This window comes from Corvus moneduloides, chromosome 6, assembly GCF_009650955.1.
Source record: "Corvus moneduloides isolate bCorMon1 chromosome 6, bCorMon1.pri, whole genome shotgun sequence".
NCBI lineage: Eukaryota > Metazoa > Chordata > Aves > Passeriformes > Corvidae > Corvus > Corvus moneduloides.
Window position 1 is genome coordinate 4088087 of NC_045481.1, and position 17442 is coordinate 4105528.

Below are 17442 nucleotides of genomic sequence, written 5' to 3' on the forward strand. Positions count from 1 at the left end.
CATGAACAGCAATAACCTCATTACTTCCTGTGTTCTCACACAGTCAGTAAATATTTCATGTTTTTTGAGGGGATAAATTCACAGTGGGCTGCTCATGGGTGTGAAGGTCAGTAATAACTACGACCTCTTCCACATTCATGGAATCATGGAATGGATTGGGTTGGAAGGGACCTTAAAGGTCAGCTTATTCCAACCCCCTGCCATGGGCAGGGACACCTTCCACTATCCCAGGTTGCTCCAAGCCCTGTCCAACCTGGGCTTGGACACTTCCACATAAGCAATTCATGCAACTTGGCATTGAAATTCCTCCCTCAAAGCCAGCAGTGCTGGTAGCAAGCACTTTTGGGAAATAAACCTCCAGCTACTCAACATAAAGAATCCAACCAGTGGAGGAGCTGCTACATCCCTTGGCCCCAGAGATAACACAAACTATTCTGGAGAGCATTAGTCTGGAATGCTTAATATAACGCCTCTAGATTTCAGAGGCTAGCTAGAAGATTACATTTGCGTTAATGTTTTGGCTAATTATTCTCCTACAGCCACCTAGAAAGGTTACCTGGTCTTTCAAATCTGGTGTGTATCTAGTATGCTAGCAATTTCCCTTCCTTTTCATTCCTCACAGGACAGAAATTAGACATTGTCATTCCATATTATTTGCGACATGTTGACATTATAATTTAAAAGAATGCAGCAGTCCTGAACAGCTGGAGAGTAATCCTGAACAATCCTTGACAGTTTCCTTTGGAGGATGAATGCCCCTCCCTGGAGAACTGCACAGTCTCTTATTTTAAACTAACAGCTAATTTTAGACAGTTTGCCCTCTCAGAAATGCGTGCCACAGAGACTTCTCTACATGGTGAACAGCAGTGACCAGAGATAAGCACCCACACAGAAAAAAGAGAGAGCTCTGAAATAGATTTTCCCTCTTCTAAGAGACATGACTTGTTTGCTGTATTGCCTGATGGAGCCAAGGAGGGACACTCATTGCTGAGCCAGCCCCCCCTCGTGCTGTGCTGAGCTGAAAGCTTCTTGGATCCCACACACACTTTGGGGCTGCTGCTGTTTGCTGCTCCTCAGAGACTTGAGGGAATTGGGTTAAGCAGAGGGGATTTTTCCCCCCACCTACCCAACAGGCTCAGCACACTGGGATTGAAGGTCCTTACTCCTGGAAGGGAGAAGGAAGCACATCTGCAGCAGGGTCACGCATTACCTCTGTCTCTCGCAGGTCTTGGGTGTGCAGAGAGATGGAGGCACAAGCCAGAAAGCACCTTGTGGAGGGTGGAAAACAGCCTCGTATGGCTTTGTCTTTTGGGTTGTTGGGAGAATGGAGGAATGGGACCTGGGGATTCTCCTCCTGCTGTGCCCACGGAACAGAGCTCCGTCTCTCCTGCCCTTCTGCAACTGTGGTGTGGCCTTGAGGATGGGTTCAAACACTCCCTACCAATCAGTGCTTGTGTCTTTAGCCAGTAATACCTTGATTTTTTTCTTTCCATCCTTGTTTTTTTAAATTTTTCTTTCTTTCTTTTCTCTTTCTCTCTTTCTTCCCCCCAAAAGTCCTGACTTCACATCATCGTGCTCCTAGGACATCCCAGCCAAAGGTACACTGCTTGCAGATCAGACATCAGCCAGGTGACCCATTTGTCAGACCTGTGGGGTATTTTGGGTTCAGCTCAAGGGCAGCAAAAACTGCTGAAATTATTCTTGCTTTATTGTGTATCGTGTGGCCTGAACAGGAGCAGATCTGGCTTGCAGGAGTCATGGCAAGGACAAGCAGGAAGCACAGCAGGAATGCCTCTCTGTTATCAGGGGAGCTGGAGGCACTGCCCACACAGAAGGGAGCTCTCCCAAAAAGCTGCTTCATGCTCTGAAGCTCTTTTCTCTCCTGGGTACAACAGCAAGAGCAGAGAAGGACTGAAGGGATAAATACTTTTGTGCCATGAACTGAGCAAAGCCCCCTCTGCTCAAATAGGTTCAAGGCTGGGTCAGAGCTGATTTGCTCAACCACATTTTCTCTAGATTTGCATCAGTGTGGTCAGCCTGGTCACTGATGATGGAATTCTGCTTTGCTGGGACCACTGAGAGGCTTCATGCTGGCTCTGGTGGGGCTGTGGTTCAGCCTTTAACGTGTACAAGGTTTTCTCCATGCTGCACAGCTCCTCTGGGGAACAGTTCTGTCTTTTCTGAGTAGGAATCACTGCTGGCTGCAGAATAAAACTGTCTGGACCTGGGCTATGCTGGATAGTGTGCCCTGTGATGTCAAAGGGAAAATCACCACTGGTTTCAAGGACAACAGCTTATGGTGCCTTCTTCAGCTCTCTGTCATTCAGGAGTTTGCCTCATGGTTCCTACCAGTTAAACATTTCTATCAAATGAGGATAGTGTTCCAAAGAGGAAAGTCTGACAGAAAAAAACCCAGGAAGATTTCCTGGTTCTTTTTTCTCTAATTAAGAATGATTCCCCTCAGCTCTCAAGAATCTAATCTGGCTGTTACCCTTTTCAAGAAGAGAATAGTTTCCTTGCAGAATTTAGAGCAGCAAGCTTAAAAATCCAGGTTTTGGACTGAGGAGGTTTTAAAAACAATTTCACTGTCATTATTCTGTAGCTGGATGAGCCAACAAGCCGTGCAAAAGAAAACCCTGTGAATGTAAAGAGACTGAGTGGAGTGATAAAAACCCATCTCTGCAAGATCTGTGTGAGGAGGACTTGGTCACAAGAGTGATGCTGCTCCTGTGAAGAAACATTTGCAGGCTCCAACCCCCAATAACACATGTGGAGCAGCTGAGCAGGTAATACCCAGGGTGCTGCCTTGGGGCCCACAGGGGCGGGAGATGAAGCTGCTCCAACACTTGTCTGTGTGCAGGCACTCGAGTGAACATGTAAAATGTGTGTGCCAGAGCTGAAGGGCTTGTGGGGCTCAGGTGTTTGCACCTGATAAAAAGCCTGGACAAGTGTTGTGAGAGTGTGGAAGCCTGAAGAGGAGAAGTCAAAAATCATTCTCTTTCCCTGACAGATTCATTGCCCTAAAAACCAGAATCTGAACTGTATTTTCCACTGAGGACCAGGTACACCACAGCTAAGAGGGGACCCAAAGAGCAATTTTCCTGTACATGGAGGAGACAGTGAAGGAAATTCATTTTACTGGGTCTTCCAAACTCATTCTCAAGCAGTTGTTAGAAATGTGAGCTCAGCCAGTTGCCTCTCCAGAAAGAATGAGATAAAATACAATAAAATAGCTTAGCTGAGTTTTTAAACCCTGATATCCCTATTGATTTTCCATGGAAAGCAGACAGTGATGAATAGTAACAGCACAGTGCCTTCAGGTTGGTTTTCTTGTGCTGAGATGCAGAATGTGTTTAAACAAGTCCAGCTTTACTAGAAATGGTCCTCTGGAGCACAAGTCACTCCTTGTGCATCACAGTCCCTCAGATCAACTCCCTTCCCCATTATCCTCCTCTAACTATGGAGTTGACACAATTTTGTTTAAAAACCTTGGATGTGACCCAGGGGATACAGTGGAAAACCATGAGCAAACCAAGGTTTGGGTAAGCCTTGCAAACTCTGCTCTTTAAATGACCTTGAAATCCTCTCCTAATTTCACGCAAGTCTTTACAAAACATTCCTGGGACAGCCTGGTGGGGAGAAAGGGCACTGGGTGGAAGAATGGCTCATGGGAAACATAAGAACATTCCTGCCTGAGAGATCCTGAACCATGACACCCTCAGAGGGTGTCCAGCAGATCTTGCAGAACCTCATTCTGCCCTCTCATCCAGTGACAGGAGGCCTCTTGGAGCCAGTGGACCCTGCTAGGAGAGCAGATTGCTGATGTGAGGCTTGTTCCTGCAGTTTCTAATATCTGAATGTGCAATAAGAGACATGGACAATTGTGGCCCCAAATACCTGTCCCCAAACCAAGGCTGGTACTAGTCGGGAAGGAAAAAACTGTATCTCCCCATAGTCTCCACTCTCCCCCAGGGATGGAGCTATTTTTTTCCGTGAAAATGCATTCTAACATGCCTTTGAAGAAGTCCTCTCCTGACTTGCTTCATCTGCTGGCAAAAGAATCCATCCCTATCCACCCAGGACAGAAAGAAAACATAAAAAACGCCTCCTTATTTTCTTTCCCATTCGCACATTTTCAATCAAAACAGATTTATGCAAGCTGTACTGAATGTGCCACAAATCTCTTTGCATGGTTAAAGTTGATTAATTGGGGTCGGAAGTGAGAATTAAAAAATGGCAGCAGCTCACAAAGCACAAATAGCCTCTCCCGGGCCTTGCGGATGATGGAGCACGAGCGGAGGTGCCGGAGCTGGTTCTGCCTGGAGGAGAACCGCCTCCTTCACCTTGGGTTAAACACTCAAGAGCAAAGCTGGGGTTTGGGGGGAGGAGGCTGCCCTCAAAATAATGTGTGTATAATCCTCAAGATAATCAATTTCTTACAGATGTTTTGTAAACTTTCGTGTTCGAGAGCGCAAGCCATAGTACTTTCTAAATCCCTAGGGGTTGTACTTGATATCCATTTGTTATTTCCTAATGCTATTCAATCTTTTTTTTTCCCCCCTGACTTTTTTTCTTTTTTGAAGCTTGCAGCAATAAGCCTGAGCCTTACGCCGGCAGTTGCCACCGCTTCTGCCATTCCGCAGTGAACTTTGTGTGTGTTTTCATATTCCTTTTCTTACCCTCCCGATAAAAGCATTATCAGGGAAATTCAAAAGCAAGCAGAAAACTGGCATAGCTAATTTAGGCTAATTAGTATGGCAGAAGCTGAGTCTTCTGCTTCAGAGGTTCCCATGCCCTCCCATGTCTCCACCTGATCGCCTTGTCCAGCAGCAAACCCAGGAGGCAGCTCCAATTATATCATAACCTCTTCAAACACCAAGCCACTCAAGCTAATTTTATCCTATTAAACAGACTGAAGGATTCAGAAGAAAGGTTCTCCCCCAAAAGCTTCAATTACCAGTGTCCCTGATTACCATCTTTACAATCCTATATGCTACAGTTAAATACTTTTTTGCTTAGTGTTGCTTTCTTGATTTAGATGAAAAGCGAGTATTAAGAGCATGTCTTTTTAACTCAAGCAAGTGACATTCATAAAAAAAGAAAAAAAAAAGAAAAAAACCGGAGCCTCTCTTGTTATTAGCGTGTTTAATCAAAGTCAAGTTTAGAACCGTTCAAAGACAATGTAATTGGGGAAACGTAAACATCCCCTCACATTCGGTGGCATTTAAAGCAGCCACAGGTAACTGCCAGGAACAGCAGTGATGGCCAAAAGTATCAGGGCTAGAAGAACAAAAAAAAAAAAAAAAAAATAATAAAGAAAACAGCAGGATCTCCTTAGGAAAGGAAATGTCGAATGGTGCTGGGATTAAATCCCATGTCACTAATCAGCAATAAGGACAGAAAACAGCCCCCAAGGTGCTGGGCTGCTCCATCCTTCCTTGCACCAGCACGGGGTGGCCCTGAGCACACAGTCACCCCTGGCCAAACACACTCACCTGGGTCACAGATGTGCCTGGGCTCTCTGCCTGTGCCCCAGTCCTGAGGTGGCCTCCAGTCTTCACTCTCCGTCCCTGTGACTCCCCTCATCTGAGAGCCAGGAGCTCCCTGGAGAACCAGCGCCCCATTTTCCTGGTCAGTGCTCCTCCCAGGGGGCTGCAGCCTTGGCTGACGACTCCAGGTGCTGCTACAATTCAAATAATCCAGGCTATTATTTTTAACAACAGAGGGGAAAATGGGGAAAAAAATATATGTCACCTGAGCATCAAATTAACCCTCTTCTGAACACTGAACCTGGGGGAAGTGCAGGTAATAGCAGTACCTGTTGGGACAGCATTTAAATGGAAACAACACCAGGATATGGATCACCTGGGAACTTCAGCAGCACAAATAATAACAAAAACACATCTCACTTTTTTAGAAAGAAACTTGCTCTTCACCTTCCCCAAGTAGACTAATTTTGCTTATTCCTCCTCTTCCACTGACAGTAATTGTTTCAAGCACACTCAGAACTTAATTTGGAGTTCTCACAATTCTTTTCTTTTGGGTCATCCCATCTTGTTAGCTCCCATCACTAGCTGGTGGCATTTGGGGGTTGGATTTCACTTCTGATCTACTCCTCCTTGAAGCTGAAAATGAGCATTTTTCTTTTCCTCTAGAAACAAATAAACAAACAATTTCTGCCGTTTAACAGAAATTGAATGAGTTTCACCCAATTGCCCACACTTCGGGTGATAGGGAGGTGCCATTGTCTGCAGACAATGATTCTCATGCAAATGAAACAACAACTCAACAAGAATCCTCCGTATCTCTGTTTGGGCCAATTTTCTTAACGTTTCAGCAGAGCTTAATCTGTTGGCAGAAGTGTTTAGGCCCATTAACAGCTAAAGTCACAGAGTCCACAACTCACCCTGCTGACAGTAAACACGGAATTTGAGGAATGGCCTTTAAACAATGGCTAAGCCACAAACCATTTTGTCATCAGATGCTGTGAAAGGCATAGAGGCTGATGATTTTCTTCCTTGGGTTACAGCGATTTGAAAGCCTGGCTTCCCTCCCCCGAATCCCCAGCACCCTCCAGGCTTGAGTTACAGCTGTTTTATTTGCCTTTCCAGCCCTACAGCTGTGGGACGGGTGTTGCAGGTGTGCTGCCCACAAATGACTCATTCCAGGGCTTCGTATTATTTATTTATGTTGGCTGCCTTGGAAGCCAGGGCCGCCCTCTGTTCACCACTGGCCAAACACAGGACAACACCACGCTCTGTGTCCTGCAGGGCAGATTCCTGGATTTAATTGTGCTCAGGGAATGCTATGCCCAGGTCCTTGCCTATCAATCCCCATTGAAGAGGGATTGGAACTTTAAGGTGTCTTCCAATCCAAACCATTCCATGACTCTGTTTCTGTGGAAAAGAGAAAATTTATCGCGGGGAGGGGAAATAAACGGTGATTTCCAAATAATAAAGTGCTAAATAAAATCCATAAAGCTTAAACCCTGGCAACAGGTACGGGTATGAGGATAAGGATGCTGGGGCTTCTCACCCATGTTTCCCAGTGAGAAGCTGTACTGGGCAGCGCCAAAGGAAGTCACTTTGAAACCCACTGCCTGAATGGCACCTGAGTTTATCCCCTTTCCCTGGGGAAAGAACCACAGTCAAAGTGATGGCAGATGGCTGCACCCCAAAAGAGTTTTTCAAACTTCCCTGGACATGTTTGGAAAACACAACTCCCTGCCTTCCAGGCATTTTTCTGGTTTCTTCCAAGGACAAACCAAAGAACAGGAGGGGAAGAGAGGAATGAGGATCAGGGCAGGTATGGAATGTTCTAACTGCACATCCAGATATCCTATACTTTGATTTGTTCAGGCTGCATTCAAACTGTGTTGCAACCGCCGCTGCCATGAGGAGTCCCCATCATCATTATCAGGGAATGAGAAGGAAGGGAAAAAAAAGATGGAGTGGGAGAGACTTGGTTGTGCCTGGAATGCAACGTTAGGCACCAGCATGGAGAGCTCTTCATCATTCCACAGCTCTGGAATGCCCACATTTCCCTCCTCCACCTCTGACATTCATTGCCATTAAGGACAGGTGAGAACACGAGGTTATTTTGGTATGGTGGCTTCTGAGCAACACTTTGACAATTCATTGCCCCAGCCTTGGTACAGATTGGTCCAAAGCCACCAAAACACGTTTCTTCCCAGTTAATTAGTTAAGTAGCAGACAAGATTCTGTGTTTTGCTGGAATATAAGTGAAATGAAATGAAGGTAAGAGAAAAGAAAAAAATAGTAATATAAAATAGACTTATTTTTTTAAAAAAGTAAAAATAAGAAGGCTTGTGGTCAAATTTTTCTGTCCTTTCAGTTTTTAAAATAAATGCTACAGTGCTTCACGGAAATTTTTTTAAATTCAAAGGTATCAGTCAGCCCATTAAACCATGTTATTCCGTAATGCCAGACTTGTTTCATTTACATCTTTAGATCCTCATGGTTACAGTGACATGGTTGCCAACTGCAAATTAAATGGGGGAGGAAAGGTTTGTGAGGCTTTTTTTTACAGATGGCAATTGGGAACAACTCTGGTGCTGCCAGTACCAAGCTCTAGGGGTGAGAACAGAAATTGATTTTTCCATAGATTCTTCTGTACAATTCTGAGTGACATGGTTCCAAACACCCACACCTGTCTGAGGAGGTAGCTGCTGGGTGTGGTGGTGGCTGGTGGCACAAAAACACACCTCAGCTCCTTGTGTGTGCCACTATCCCACCTTTCAGCCCCTCATACAGGCATTTAACTACAGCTCCAGCTTTCCCCTGACTCCACACTCAAGCTGACGTGAACAGATGGAGAGGCTGGGCAGGAATTATATGAATGAGAGTTGGAAGCACAAGGAAAGGATGAAAACTAAGAGTTTAGCATGGAGCAGAGACCTTTATCAGCAGCACCAGGACCACGGGGATGTATTTTGCCTGGAGAGTGTGACAGCAGCACTCCATGAAGTTCACTTTTTACTGGGCTGAAAGCTCTTTTCTCTATTTTTAACATACTACAGAGCCCTTATAAGTCTCAAAATACCAACCAGAAATACCCCTTGGTAACAAAGTGGAGTGTATGCAGCAACCAAGCCTTTCGATCTACACGGCAGCATCAAAGAGGGGATCTAATAAAATTTTAAAAGGGAACAAGCCATAAAACTCAGATCAAAGACTCTGAATCGTTTTGCTTATTTCTGACAGACCTGAACATTTCTTGGGAGAGTTTCTTCTGAAAGAAATAAATAAATCACCCTCCTAAAGCTACAGCAGGGCATTCCCCCATACATGCACATAAATACACACACACACACTTGTGTCACACTTGTGTACATGGATAAAATGTCCACGGTAAATCACTTTGCAAGACTTGATTTTTCAAGACCCTGTCCAGGATATCCTGATGGGGAGGAGGTCCCAGGAGTGTGGTGGGACAGGGGCCCCCTATGCCAGGCTGGCCAAAATGAGGAGGCACAGCAGTCACATCTGGCTTAGCAAGACATTTATAAGTTACTGATTTCAGGGTGTACAGCAGAGATGTTGAATGAACCATGAAATTTAATTTATTAGAATTATCAGAGAGACAAGAAAAATTTGACTTGTATTGAGCATGCAAGGATATACCATCTAATTTGGAAGTTTTCACCCCCCTTTTAGAAATTCAAAAGATGTCACAGTTTTCCTTTTTTTGGGGGCATGTATAGATTGAAGCTGGATATTTTGCTGGAAAAGTATTTCTTCTTCTGGGTTTTATCAGAAGTGAAAATGATCTCGGCATTCGTGGCTTAGTCCTGGCTAATCAGAACGTGCAATCAGAGACATCACATCGTGTTCCTGCCTGCAAGTGAAGCCAGAATTAAAGCATCTGGGTGTTCCAGGGGCCTTTGGTGGGTACCAGAACCCTCTGTCCACGGACGAGGTTCTCTGCTGCAAAGTGAGACAGAGATAGGCTCAAAACTCACCTCTTCAGGAACAAGGTGACATCACAAGCATGGGGTTTTCAGCCAAGTTCTCTATGGGGTGTTAGGAGCTCCTTTTGAGCTGCCAAAAACCATCCACTCAAACTTTGCAAGCCCAAATGTTCACCCCAAACTTGAGCGTGGCCTGAATCAAGCAATGAAAGTTAATCGGCGTCATTAAATCTGTCAGAGCAGCAGGTTATTAAAATTACCACCATTCACTCTTGGAAATGGGAACAAAAAATTATGCCCTGGCTTTCTGAGCGTGTTTGTCTTGTTTTCCCACACTGCTCATGAATTACTCCAGTATATTACAATGTCCTCTATCCGTCTTCATTAGCATTGTGAACAAATTGTATTGGGCTGTAATGCAGCTTTTTTTTTTTCTTTTTTTTTGTTATTGTACAAACATACGCGGTGTACAGAAAATGGGCAATTTAATATGAAAAGAATATTGTGCCTCAGAATTTTTATTTTCTAAACAGTCATTTCAGTTGGGAATTATTGCACGATTTGTGCATAATTTCTCATGGATAGTTATTTAAATATAAATAGGGAAAATATGTAAGTCCATATGGCGGCTATCTACCCTTTCTTGATGCCTCTCCATATTTTTAATAGTGCAATAAACAAAAGATAAAAACATCTCTAAGCCACACACTAGTCAAAAGAAGATAATTGTGCCTCTATGTGTTTATTGTAATTTGAATGTGCTTCAATTAACTTTCCTCAATATTTCCCAGTTCTTTTAAAAGAAACTTAAATTGGTTTTTATTTTGTGAAATTTGTTTTCTGTGCAATAAGAAAAAAAAAGAAAACCACAATGCCTTTGTTTACCTCATTTTGGATACATCCTATGCAGGAGTAAAGCTCAAACTCTTTATTCCCAACAACCTTTTTTTTTTTTTTCCATTCTCACATGCTCCTTATCATACTTTAAGTAAAAATATCAAATTTCTAGTGCTCCTGAGGAAGAGGCAACTAATCATCACCCAATATATCACATATCAAAGTGTGGTAAAACACGAAAATGGCAGAAAAGCAAACTCTTGCACTTTTGCACTGCAGTCACTTTTAAAAGATGACAATTTATTAGCCTTTCCTCCTCTAAATCATCTGGGCCACCAGAACAGAGAGAATGTATCTGGAATGCTTGTTGTAATTAACCTTGAGGCTTTTATTTAAACAAGGTCAAACATTTTAACAGCTTTATAAATCAAGGTTGGGTCCGCGTGGCTCTACAGCACAGGCTAATGACAAAATGCACACGGAATACTTATGAAACAGCATTTATTTTTACAGAAAAAAATATCCTGCAGGCTTCAGGGAGACACACCCACAGGCAGAGCCGGCACTGAGGATGGATATCCAGCCCCAGCCCCAGCCCTGACCAAATGCCCCAAGGTGACTGCTGGAATGCTGAAATGTGCTTTTTTTAGCTGCTACCAAGGAGCCCAGCCCAGGTATGGGCAAATTAGGTCATCTGCAAATGAAGTGCATTTTTAATGTGATTGCAAAATTACAGGAGGTAGATTGCAAACATCCCAATATTCGCTGTTCCTCTTCTTAATGTAGTCTGATTTTTATTTACTCTTTCTCCTGCATCAGTCAGGTTTTATTGGAAGGAGAAGGAAGGAGAACATGTGAGTTGAGTAAGATGAACTACTGCCTCATAGTGAACCTTAATCAGTCTCTAAACCACCCTTGGATTCCTCCAGCCATTCTGGGTTATCCCCTCCTTATTAATAAAAAGTGGCTATCAGGAGTAATTTTTTTCAGCATGACGAACACTGATATTTCTATTTTACACTGTAAAAAAACCCAACAGCTTTCAAGTCACCCCTGTTCATAATTTCACTCTCTGTTCAGTGTCAATGTGAAGAATATCACAAGTCACAGAGCCTGACACAGTTCCTTTGCCTGGTGCTCCTCTCTGCAGGCATCCCTCACCAAAAGTCCTCTCTGAAATCAAGGAGATCCACATGGACAACAGATGACCACCCATATGTGTGACCCAGCTTTAAAATAACCAGAATAATTTTCCTAAATAGCTCAGGTAATTTCTCCTCAAATATTTCATGGCTGTGCAATGTCTTTTCTTAGCCCCATGATGTATGAATTACCCAGATCACTCTCCTTGTTCGGTCTCCTGAACCTCACATCAGGTTTGCCACAACCACGTCCCAGTGTGAGCTCTGGGTGCCTGAAAACATTGGTGCTGCTGCGATCGGGACCTCCACCTAAACCTAAACCTCACCCCTGTTACCTGGCCACAGAATATTCTGTCACAGAATCATAGAAGCATTGGATGGATCGGGTTAGAAGGGACCTTAAAGATCATCTCGTTCCAACTCCCAGCTAAAATCACACCCCACCAACAGTGGGGACCGCACTAGGCGAAGAGAGAAACACTTTTCAGCATCTGCGTTCACCATTTTAATTGACTTCTTTCATTTGCTCCCCTCCTTTGCCCTCCAATAGTGAGCATTCTCGCCGCTGTGGTAACCCTCAGGAAAAAAAACAAAAACAAACCAAACAAAACCAAAACCAGCAAACAACAGTTGTGCTAAATGAGATTTTTATGTGTGGGTGTTTAAGTATCCGCGTGAAGCAAATTTCTACCCTCTTCTCATCAAAAAGGGAACGAGACCATGTGAGTGATGTGACCAATTACCGCCGAGCACCCCAGAGCAGCTTCTGAATATTCACGTCCAATTGCTCGTTTGGTGGAACAATTGGTTTGAACAGTTTGAAAAGGCAATGATGTCAAATGTGCGGCGTGATTAAACGCAGCGAAATTACCAGCCGTTCAGCTGAAAAAGAAGCTCTGTTTCCTTCCCAGGGTAATTCTCCTCTCGAATTTTGCTCTGATGGGAGCAGCAAACATCCGGATCTGTCAGGGGGAGAGGTGCAGCAGAGTTTTGGAGGCAGCATGGACATGGGATGCACATGGGAGCTTTGCTAAGGGTGCACCAAGCCAAAAGCTTCCTCTTCACCTTCCTCTTCCTGCAGAACCACACCTCCACCCCAGCGAGAGCAGGGCAGAGGTGTATTTTACAAGCACACCCCGGTGCAAACGTGATTTGAATGAAAGATTTTCAGGGCCAAGTTATCCGTGAGTTGAATTGTCCCGAGAACCAGCAAAGGCTACGTGTGTTCCATCAATACCAGCCCCATTTGGGAGCTTCCTGCACAGGCAAGGAACACCCTAAACCCACAGTCCAGCTGTTTGATTCATGCCTGTTTCTGTCATCACTGAAAATGGCCTGTAGTTATAAAAAATAGACCATTAATTCTGCCATCCTGTTTTAAAAATGCCTCTACCACATATCACACTTCAGTTCTGTGACTGACTCATACACATCCAAGCATTGGGAGACAGAGCATTTTTTGTTGCAGTACACAGAGCAGTGTGTGCTTCCCAGATGGCAGAAGGGAGCTGGGAGCATCCGTGAGGAGGAAAGAAGTAATGCATCCTGCAGGATCACATCTTCTGCTGAGCCCTCGTCAGGGAGAGGGCCACAGGAGCACTGCCCACCTCCAGCTGCTCGGGTCTGGACCTGCCTCTGGAATCAATTTCTCTCCTCCTGGCCTCCCTTTGGGGAAGGTGATTGTTCACATTATTGTAAAAAAAACCACCATTTTTTTTCTTAACAAACAACTTCCAGACATTTTGTGAATATGCAAAAGGCTTCTTGATGTAGAAGGCTAAAATGATGAAATAACCTTTATAAAATCCTCCCTGAAACTAGGGAACTTTTTCTTTTCCATCCGTTCTTCCTGTTTCCTACCCAGAGATCCGAACTAATTTTCCTTATCCATAGGCTCCCTCCATGCCCAAAAAAAAAAAAAAAAAAAAAAAAAAAGAGAGAGAGAGAGAGAGAAGGGGGGAGACTGTATTCACTAATTATACATCCTGAAAAGAATTTGGTTCAGTGTAAGATGATCCTAGTGATATGCTAATCCCTTTTTCTGCTTGGTGCAGCCTGAAGCCTGTGTCTAACATTTTTTTCAACTGTATGACAATAAAAGTTGTGGCAACAAAAGGAATAAATGGGCAGCTAAAGAAGGTATAGCCGAAACACATGGCAGACCAGTTCTCTCCTCTCCTTCTGGCTGCTCTTTTGTAGGCTCTGGTTTGGTATCCTCAAGTCAATAGCCGAAAGCCAGCCACCTTAGCAACTTAGTATGACACCCAAGCCCTCTCTCTTTACATTCATGAATAGTCAGCAAGCAGCAGACAAAATAGAACTAATCTTTTTTGACAGAATTGTTCAATTTTAGAGGAAAGGCTTTTGAGGCACCTTCCATACATTTGCAGAATATGAGACAACAATGGCCACCACCACATTTTGACAAAAGGACGACCAGGGGTGTGAGCGTGCACACGCACCACGGCCGTCAACAGAAAATATTGCAGCCAAGTTCAAGCCACTGCAGGATGTGCCCATTGTTAGGGGGAAGGCTGGCAGGCAAGAAAATAAGTAAATTAATAAATAAATAAATATTTTAAAAAACCCCCAAACTCCATTGTTTTGTTGCCGACTATTAAACATACACATCCCGATAATGTGTGATTAGGGTTATTTGTCTTGATTAACCCAAGTTAAGAGAGCTGATTAATATCCACTCTCTAATTTCCTGTCATAGGCTGATAACTTCATCCTTTTTTTTCTTTTTTTTTTTTTCTTTTGGACCAATGAATCTTATTGCCAAATGCATTCAATCCCGCAGGTTCTCGCCTGCATTTAAAAGCTGGTTTTGCCATTTCGAAATCCTGTAACGCAGCAGCCACTCACAAGTCCAGGGTGTGTAGGGAAGGGCATTCCCGCTTTTCCCTTCTCTCCTCTCCATTTAATACAAGCCTATCTCTATCTCCAAAGACAGAAAGCAGGGAAGAGGTAATAATAATAATAATAATAATAATAATAGTAATGATAATAATAATGATAATAATAACAATAATAATAAATGCACCCAGTCTGTGGGCAAAACCAGAAGTTAGCAACATGGTCCATGCAGCTGCAACACTGCATTTAAAATTCAGTTTACTCCTAGGAAGAGGGCTAATCCTGCCCCTGTAATTCCCTACAGCCAAAATGTACCCCCCTCCCTGAGTGACAGTGCAATGCAAAGACACTCGCACGCTTATCTTCCCCAACCAGATGGCCGACTTGGATCAATGCACACACGCCACGATCAATGGGAGCGATAAAGAATTAGGAAAACAGTGGTACATGCTCCCAGAAAGCTTGTACACTGCATAATTATTTTATGATTCTACACATGGCTACATGTGATACTGGAGTCAAGAAGGAAAAGGATAATTAGAGAGCCAGAAAGCACCCGTACTGCACTGCACACTTTGTCAGTCAGCAGTTCCCACTCGGCTCAACTCACCGCCGTTATCTCCTCTCCTGCCCCCTTGCAAACGAATTTAGGAAATATGTAAAATATGAGGGGGAGGCGGCTTCTGGGTTACCGGGACGGGATACGGGAGATTATCGTGTCCTGTGATACGACAGCAAAAGTTTTTTGTGCGCGGGGTGGGGCAGGACTGTGCGAGCATCGCCTGGGGAGCGGAGCCGGGGGTGGCATCGTGGGGCACCCCGAACCCTTCCAGGGCTTTGTTGGGAGAGGTACACATCCACATCCAGTCACTAAAACACAGCCGCATGGGTTACTCTGTGGGTTTGGGGTTTTTTTCCCCCCTCCTTTCCTCTCAGCAGCGATTTTGTGATTGGCTCCTTGTATCCAGCCTGCTTTGCCACCACACTGAAGGGAAGAGAAGGGGAGGGGGCAGGAAAGAGCTGCCCTCCTCCCTCCCCTCGCACTGACCGAACGACGCAGAATAACCATCAAAGCGCTGGATGGTCACGACTGCGAATCTGGATGGCAAAGAGCACATGACCGAGATGAGGGAGCAGAACAATGCCAGGCGGAACGCTGCCCTCGGTGGCAAGGCGGGCAGTGAGGAGGAATCACAGCGCCAAGCGCTTCGCAGAGACACCTCGTCACCGCCTGACGCCACCGAGCCGCCAACACGTCCTCGCCCTGCCTGCACCAGTGCAACACCACCCTCTAATTGCTGCTGGGAGCGCAGAGGGGACAAGGAGGTGCGAGGCACCCTTCTCCCCGCGAGTGCCCCCCGGACAGGAGCTTCCTGCTGGCCATCAAGCTGGTGGTGGGACCTGGGCTCGTGGCATGGTGAGAGAGGGGTAGGAAAGTCTCAAAATGGGTTGTGTAGGCTTCACTCACCAATCAGCTGAGGAGCTGGGGGTGTGATGGAGAGCTGGAGCTCTGGGTGGAATGGGGCAGTCACCACTGTCTCTTCTGCGTCTGCAGAGGTGTTGCCTTTGAAGACCATGGTCCAGAGATACCTGCCCAGGTCCTTCTGCAGGGATGTGGCAGAGAGGCTCACCCCGCATCCCCTCATCCCTGTCGCAGCACAAACCAGGGCCAAAAAGCACTTTTGAATGAATAAATGGACAGACACTGCAGTGGTGACGTGTTTGGAAATGTCCATTTTAAACATGAGGTTTTAAATTTGGGGTCTCTCCTGCTGACATTTGACTTGAGTCAAGACCAAAGCCCAGAGCCTTTGTCCTGACATGTGGAGCAAAACATCTCTGACGTGCACTCAAAGTCACCCCAAAATCATCTGCACTTCATTTGTCTCTTACCCTCAACACAGCTCACCGGACAGGCAAAGGCCCATCGAACTGCAGCAGGTTCATGAGTAGAAACCACCACTATGGACCTGTCTGCGAGGCCAGAGAGGTGATCACAGACACCCCATGTGCAACAAGTCACTCACTGAGTTGGTGACTGCAGCTCCAGCCGTGAACACACATCTCTGCTGGTGGCATCTGTGAGGAGGGGGAGCTGATGCTTAGAGATGCCTAATCAAGGTGCACTTGCTCAAGGGACCACTTTGATTGGGATTTATAAATCGTGGAGGATTTGTAGTCCTGGCCAGCTGTGCAGGGGATTCCACCTGCTATAACCAGCCTGCTCTGATGGGTGTGTGACCTTTGCTGGTGTAGATGTCACTGTCACAGCAGCATTGCTCCACCTGAGCAGGTGTGCATTGACCAAAGTCTTGGAGAGACAGATCTCTCAAAGAGGTGGACAGTGTGGAAGTCAAGTGCCTGTTTCAGCTTCTTAATCAAAATGTGTCTATGAAAAACAAAATCCAACTTTTTGGACAGATACAAAATTTTTGTTCGTGCTTCTGTTTCTTTTGATACTTTACAGCTATGTATGGAAAACCCCTACAGTATTTCCTTCCTTTTAAAATTGCCATTCTTGGGTAAAAGTTTTATTAAAGATGTATCTCAAATGGAATATTTATCCTAGAAACAAAAAACCCCTCAGTTTTAGTTCTCAAAGTTCTTCCCCTTTTTTATGGTCAAATAAAGATAGGCGCATCAGATAGAAAAGGGAATTATTTCCAAAATTTCTCATGAGAAATAATTGCTTCCGCTAATCATTGTTTCCACAAAGAAAAGGTTCTTTAGTGACACAGGTTCTGCCTTTGGAGTTGGCATCATACTGGGTAACAGCGTAATTAGAAATGGAGAGATGTAATAACTCTCCAGGTTGGAACTGATCTGTACGAGATCAGTTTTGCCTCACTTGGAGATGGACTATCCATTTCTGGAGTGCAATTTAATTACTTCTGCGGTAGCAGGTGGTAAGTTCTGCATCTCCCCTGACTGGTACAGTGCCTCTTCTCCTCAGCCCAGTTCCCTGCACCCTTGCTATGTCCATCCTCTTCCTTGCTGGGTCTGTCTCTCTTGTTTGGTATTTTCCGGCTGTAGCAGTGACAATGGACAAATTCCACCATTTCTTGGGGCAAGAGAAACCTGGAGCCACAGCTGAAGCCAAAGAAAGCACATTGCCATACAGAAGAGGGGATTTTTTACAACCTTCTGCGTATTAGGCAGTCTTTCTAACACAGA

General features: G+C 44.8%; 1 long non-coding RNA gene across 9 annotated transcripts in view; it reads left to right on the forward strand.

Annotated features, from left to right (window-relative positions):
• Positions 1–16954, forward strand: part of LOC116445636 — a 101291-nt gene extending 84337 nt beyond the window's left edge. For 6 of the 9 annotated variants that reach the window (XR_004240839.1, XR_004240841.1, XR_004240840.1 and 3 more), the window contains 3 exons: positions 1555–1598; positions 2603–2786; positions 10781–16954. This is a non-coding gene — a long non-coding RNA (uncharacterized LOC116445636). Of the gene's footprint in view, positions 1–1554; positions 1630–2602; positions 2787–10780 lie in introns of all 9 variants that reach the window. The other 3 variants (XR_004240842.1, XR_004240844.1, XR_004240847.1) reach the window with 3 other exon arrangements.
• Positions 16955–17442: the final 488 nt, after the last annotated feature.